Genomic DNA, 7,170 nt, shown 5'->3' on the forward strand with positions numbered 1-7,170 from the left:
TCCTCTTCCGTCTATCCGGGGTAGTGTGCAGGCAGCCAAGCATGTCTGTGACCTGCACTGGGCATGACCTCTGCTTTAGAGACGGAGGGGAGAGTGGGAAAAGAAATATGTGGGATGGGAATATGTTAAGTTGTGCGTTGAGCGATTTCTGCTAATGCATATTTGCATAAATATACGGGTTTTATATTCTTACATTCTTGTGAGTGCAGTTGCTGTCTGTGCCCTCAAGAACCCACAGGTTAAAAATACTGCATGTGTCACATTGTGTGCAGGATGATGCTTAACTTGCAGTGGGGGCGGAGGGGGGCTGGGCTCTAAAGGCCTTTAGGTCCAGGCTTCAAAATTACCTAGGTGCACCTCTCCTATAGGGTCTCCTATGCGCCAAACTTCTCCTACAACGCAGTGCAATGCATGTTGACTCCGAAGTAAGTTTCACTGTGAGGCTATTATTCACACACATGTGCAAAACTGGGCTAAGAGAGCCAAGCCCGGTTTTGTATGTGTGTGTGTGAACTGCCAGGATTGGGACCACAGCAGCAAACCCGGGTTTTTGTATCATGTGTCAGCCACGGCTGCAAGCAGCCTTGACTGGCAGATTCAGGGTGGGGAGGGGGGATCCCCATAATGCACCACACACTCACACAGTGCATGATTGGAGCTCCGGGGGATGGGGCGCCGCGCGGTGACGCGTCCCGGCACTCTGACTCTTGGAGCTACCAACAGCAGCCAGTGCTCATGTGGGCAGGGGGGTCACCCACCCACGGACTTCAGCTTGATCATCTGCAGGGAGGTTAGGGCTTCCTCCCCGCAAACCAGGTAGCCTTTTCTCACGGCTCGTGAGAAAGGGCTCCCTGTTTGACTAGGCTTACTCCCAGGTAAGTGTGCATAACAGTATGGAAAATAAGCAGGTATTTTGATATTTGTATGTAAATATTCGTTGTCGCCGTCATAGTAGTAGCAGCAATAGTATATTTGCACATGCGCACACACACGTGCATGCACACACACAAAGTTTTCAACCAGAAAGTTGGAATTCTCCCATCAGAATGAATCATTTATTTTATCCACATACTCTAGATCTAGGGTTTTTCTTCTTCTTCTTAACTTATCCAAATTATCTACTAAATTATTTTAGCTGCAGAATGCGAAGTTCTGCTGAATATTTAAGAAGAAGAGGAACAGTAAAGGCTAGTTTGGTATTAGCACATAAAGGCAAGTGATATACTAAAGTTCATCCTCCCCTGTCACCACTGCAGACCATGAAGGGTCTCACCTAGGCACCTTCTAGCTTCACCAGCTATACTTCTTTTAAGTATTGCTAAGCTGTTTTCCCCTTTTCCTTAAAAAAAAATTAAAAAAATCAATAAGCATGATGCCTGGAGGCTGATATGCTGAGGAATGATCACGTCCCGCAGCTGTGCATTCTAGTCAGCCTGGTAATAAAATATTCACACCCTTTTTTGCTGTAATAAATGTAAATGAATGGTTATGCCCTTTCTCCTGTGATCAGCATAATAAATGGTTATCCCCTCTTTCTCCCCCCACCCTTCCAGTCACTGAGCATTCCTCAACACATTTGTACTATAATTTGTTTAATGTATGATTAAGCAATGTAATTACAGAAAGTGGGGGCTGGGAGAGAGGCCATTCAAGAAAATGAGTGACCATTCATTATAAATATTGTGGTAAAATAAAAAGAAACAATTACATTTATTATAGAGGGGAGGGGTACACATAGAACAAACCCCTCTTCCCTGCTGTCCATAAGCAGTTCTTCAACATAGCCACCATAATCAATGTAATAACAATGTAATCAATGTAATAACAGATCACTTTCTTCACTGTAAATCAATGTAATAAAAGGATCAGCCCTATTTAAAAACTGTAATCTGTGCAACTAGATTACGCAGCATACATCACTGATCATCTTTATTCCATGAAATAAAAGCGCGCGCGCACACACACACACACACACAGTGCCGTAGGAAATATACAGATATGAAGCTATGGCGCAGACAGCCAGGTGTGAGAAAGGCTGACAAGACATTTTCCACTGCAATAAACACCCCAAATACACCGAGGGTGTGAACAAGTACTTCTTCCAAATGATTTATCTCAGATCACAGCACATAGTTTCCCATTAAGATGTGACGAGGAAGAAAAGTGACACAGATGCAGGGAAAGACTCCTGCTCACTGCTAGTTCATGAATGAGCTGTGATGAGCATAGACAAAAAAGGACAGGGAAGGGCTATGACATCTTTCCAATCAACAGTACAATTTTTAATTTACATGTGTTAACTATCTTAGTGACTACAGAGAGGACAAATTGTAAGGCAGTCAGTTTGTACACATCTGGATAACAACGCAGTGGATTTTTACGTACAAGATCAGGTTTTTTAAATCAGTTTCTAGCTTACTTAGTTACTAGCTTAGTGAACATAAGAACAGCCCTGCTGGATCAGGCCCAAGACCTATCTAGTCCAGTATCCTATTTCACACAGTGGGCCACCAAATGCCTCTGAGAAGCCCACAGGCAAGAGATGAGGGCATGCCCTCTCTCTTGCTGTTGCTCCCCGGCAACTGGTATTCAGAGGCATCTTTCCTCTGCGGATGGAGGTGGTCTACAGCCATCAGACTAGTAGTCATTGATAGACTTGTCCTCCATAAATTTGTCTAAGCCTTTTTAAAGCCATCCAAGCTAGTGGCCATCACCACATACCATGGCAGAGAATTCCATAGATTAATTGTGTGAAAAAGTACTTAATTTTGTTGGCCATAAATTCCCCAACCTTCAGCTTCATGGGATGATACCTGGTTCTAGTTTGTGAGAGAGGCAGAAAAATTTATCTGTCCACTCTCTCTTAATCTATGCATAGTTCTATACACTTCTATCATGTCTCCCCATAGTCACCTCTTTTCCAAACAAAAAAGCCCCAGATGCTGTAGCCTTGCCTCATAAGGAAGGTGCTCCAGGCTGCTGATCATCTTGGTTGAACTCTTCTGAACCTTTTCCGGTTCTACAATATCCTCCTTAAGATATGGTGACCAGAATTGTACACAGTACTCCAAATGTGGCCACACCATAGATTTAGATAAGGGTGTTATAATATTAACATTTTTATTTTCAGTCCCCTTCCTAATGATCCCTAGTATGGAATTAGCCTTTTTCACAGCTGCCACACACTGAGTCAACACTTTCAATGAGCCGTCCACCAGGACCCCAAGATCTCTCTCCTGGTCAGTCACTGAAAGCTCAGACCCCATCAGTGTATATGTGAAGTTGGGGGGGGGGGGGTTTGCCCCAATATGCATCAATTTACACTTGCTCACATTGAATGGGATTTGCCATTTTGTCACCCACTCACCGTTAGAGGAGATTCCTTTGGAACTCCTCACAATCTGTTTTGGATTTCACTACCTTAAATAGTTGAGTGTCATCAGCAGATTTGGTCACTTCACTACTTACCCTAACTTCTAGTTCATTTATGAACAAGGTAAAGAGCACTGGTCCAAGTACAGATCCCTGGGGGGGTGGGCACTTCTTACTTACTTGCATTGTGAGAACTGTCCATTTATACCTACTCTCTGTTTCCTGACCTTCAACCAGTTACCAATCCACAACTGAATCTGTCTCCTTATCCCATGACTGACTGCTACGTTTACTCAAGAATGTTTGGTGGGAAACTTTGTCAAAAGCTTTTTAGAAGTCCAAGTATACTGTGTCAACCAGATAACCTTTATCCACATATCCATTGACACTCCCAAACAATTCCATAAGGTTAATGAAGCAAGATTTGCCTTTGCAGAAGCCATGCTAGTTCTCCCCCAGCAGGGCCTGTTCTTCTATGTGCTTTACAGTTTTATCCTTGAGAATATTTTCCATCAATTTGCCTGGAACAGATGCTAAGCTAACCAGCCTGTCATTTCCCAGATCCCCTCTGCCTCCCTTTTTGAAAATCGGTGTTACAGTACATTAGCCTTCAGCAAGGCCTGTTCTTCTGATCGCAAGGCCATCAGAAAACATATCTTATAGTTTTTTAAAATGTCACTTTAAATGTTTTTGTTTATTCCAGTATATGCTGAAGTTATTCTGTGTTATTTTGCTGGGGCGGGGGGAGATCCATTATTTCCTGAGCTGTTAGCCTCTGAAGTCTCCATAGGAACAGGGTATCATCAGCTCAAGGTACTTATGGTTGATTTTGCCCACTGAGGGTTCCGAAGCCAGAGTTGGGATGGGTAAACCTTGGCAAGTGACTTCCGGGTACTGAACTCAGCTGCTTGATAAGTCTAGGAGCACTCTAGCACTTTAATTATTCTCTGCTGCAACATGTCACACACACGTAACGTCACACACAAGCAACACACTCCCATTATATTATATGTTGCACAACCACACAAAGCAACCCATCATACACAAACATGGAGCAACACACCTCATGCAAGCATGGGCAGGAGCACATCTCTCTCACACACAAAGACACAGAATTGCAACTTCTCTCCCACCCCAGTTGCAAACATAGATTGCTGCAGCTTGCTCACTCCACCCAACAGCCATTTTTGTCTTGGGAAGCAGATTCCACTTGGGCCACTAAGCTTCAATCCAAGCTGAAGGTTCTGCCCTTAGTTAAATGAGTGGTTTAAAATGGGATCTTTAAAGTCTCATAACTCCAGAAATTCCCAGCAAATTTTCACCAAACAAGCTAAACACACCCTTGCAATATCTCTGAAGTTTTCACATAATCTAAACTACCAAAAGGATAGATTTAAAATAGATTTTTCGGAGGGGGGGGATTGTTGTAGACAACATGAAAATATTTGGTACAAAGTAAACTTTTAAAACTCTGGTGTTTTTCAACAGAACTAGCCGACCCCCACACAGAACATCTGCGCGCTCTTTGGGGCTGGCTACCTCCCCCCCCCCGCTGCCACCTGCGAGTACCAGGCCCAGGCTGCCGGGCCGAGGTGCCGCCGCCGCAGTGCTGCCACCGCAGCTGGGCCCACCGCCGCCTCGCATCCGCGGCCAGGCCTGCCGCCACCGCATCACCTCTGCCACCTCGCATCCGCGGCCCGCCACCACCACGCCTCGCCTCTGCAGTCTGACCCGCCACAACCACCACCGCGGCCAGGCCCGCCACCGCCTCGCCTCCGCAACCGCCAGGCCAATTCTCCTGGGTGCGCCTCATCCAATCAACTGGGCGCCGGGACGCACATTCCAAGGCACACCCAGGAGAATTAATATAGCAATAGCACTTACATTTATATACCGCTCTATAGCCGGAGCTCTCTAAGCGGTTTACAATGATTTAGCATATTGCCCCCAACATTCTGGGTACTCATTTTACCGACCTCGGAAGGATGGAAGGCTGAGTCAACCTTGAGCCCCTTCGTCAGGATTGAACTTGCAACCTTCTGGTTACAGGGCGGCAGTTTTACCACTGCACCACCAGGGGCGCAGATGTTCTAATAATGTAATAGATGTTCTGAAATTTGGTCAAGTTATACCTCTCTTGGTTTAGACTGCCCATGCCAAATTGCCTATGGAGAGGACCAATTTGAGGATGAATAAAATGTTCAGTAATATAATGCTTAAAATCCCAATTTTGCATAATCTCAGAATTCTCATTTGTGTAAATAATTTTTCTTTATATTCAAAGATCTACGCCTATCATCAAATAGCATTAATAAATCAATAAAATAATTGCAACACAGTATTACTATTTTAATAGCTGACCCCGCACAGAGCATCTGTGCAGTTGTGCCCTGAGCCTGTGGCATCCCCCTGCCACACTACACTCCCACTCTCCCCCCCGCAGCTCGCTCACTCCCCCCCGCAGCTCGCTCGCTCCACCCCATAGCTCGCTCCCTCCCCCACCCACAGCTCCCTCCCTCTCTCCCTCCCCCCGCAGCTCACTCCCTCCCTCTCCCCCCCGCAGCTCCCTCCCTGTATTACTGTATTACTATTTTACTAGCAGACCCCGCACAGAGCATCTGTGCAGTTGTGTACTGAGCCTGTGGCATCCCCCTGCCACACAACACTCCCGCTCTCCCCAAGCAGCGCCCTCGCTCGCTCTCCCCAAGCAGTGCCCTCGCTCGCTCTCCCCAAGCAGCGCCCTCGCTCGCTCTCCCCAAGCAGCGCCCTCGCTCGCTCTCCCCAAGCAGCGCCCTCCCCCCCGCAGCGCCCTCGCTGGCTCCCTCCCCCCAGCTCTCTCGCCCCCTCCCTCCTTTCCTCCCCCTCCCCCCAGCTCTCTCACCCCTCACCCAGCTCTCTCGCCCCCTCCCCCAGCTCTCTCACCCCCTCCCTCCCCCTCCCCCCAGCTCTCTCGCCCCCTCCCTCCCCCTCCCCCCAGCTCTCTCGCCCCCTCCCTCCCCCTCCCCCCAGCTCTCTCGCCCCCTCCCTCCCCCTCCCCCCAGCTCTCTCACTCGCTCACCTGCCTGAGTTGACCTGTCATTGTCCAACTGTTCTTCAGTCTCCATTTCTCCACCGGCAGGTGCAGACAGGCAACAGCAACATGTTCTGAGGCAGCCAACCGCCACCCACCCCCTTCTGCTGAACTCACTGGCACTTGCTGATGTGGCCCAACAGAAACTCCCTTCCTCCAACCAACAGCCAACCCCAGCAGGAAAACTTCCTCCCAATGGCAGGTGCGGCAGGCAGGCACTAACAACGGCCTCCCTGCCACCCAACCACTTTCCTCAGCGCCCTCGTTCAGGCCTCAAACTCCTTGGTGCGTTTTGAGGTGGTTAGCAGTAACCCGCCCCCTTCTGCCAAATTCCCTGGCGCTTCATATTGCAGTCCTCCACAAACTGTCCCCAGCACCCAAACTCCCTGCTTCATGACCCCAGCCAGAAAACTGACACTCCTCTCCAGCTGCTGCCTTCTCACTTTCCAAATCCTGTGCTGTCAGCCAATCGCCTCCCCCCACTCTGTCAGCCAATTGCCTCCTTTTCTTCCCCCCTACCTGTCAGCCAATCACCTCCTTTATGCCACGTCCCCACACATGGCCCTTCTTGGAGAATTAATAAGATAGATAGATAGATAGATAGATAGATAGATAGATAGATAGATAGATAGATAGATAGATAGATAGATGCAACCATAATTCCAGGCGTAGGTATAGAAAACTCAGACCAACAATGATTAACATGAATACGAACGGACATCCGGAGG

The 7,170-nt window shown here is 47.8% G+C and overlaps 1 long non-coding RNA gene across 1 annotated transcript in view; it reads right to left on the reverse strand.

The window, feature by feature from the left end:
• Nucleotides 1-6,899, reverse strand: part of LOC128330312 (uncharacterized) — a 32,207-nt gene extending 25,308 nt beyond the window's left edge. Inside the window, exon 1 of the long non-coding RNA XR_008310045.1 lies at nucleotides 6,431-6,899. This is a non-coding gene — a long non-coding RNA (uncharacterized LOC128330312). The remainder of the gene's footprint in view (nucleotides 1-6,430) is intronic.
• Between the last annotated feature and the right edge of the window lie 271 nt (nucleotides 6,900-7,170).

Source organism: Hemicordylus capensis, chromosome 6, assembly GCF_027244095.1.
Source record: "Hemicordylus capensis ecotype Gifberg chromosome 6, rHemCap1.1.pri, whole genome shotgun sequence".
Taxonomy (NCBI): Eukaryota; Metazoa; Chordata; class Lepidosauria; order Squamata; family Cordylidae; genus Hemicordylus; species Hemicordylus capensis.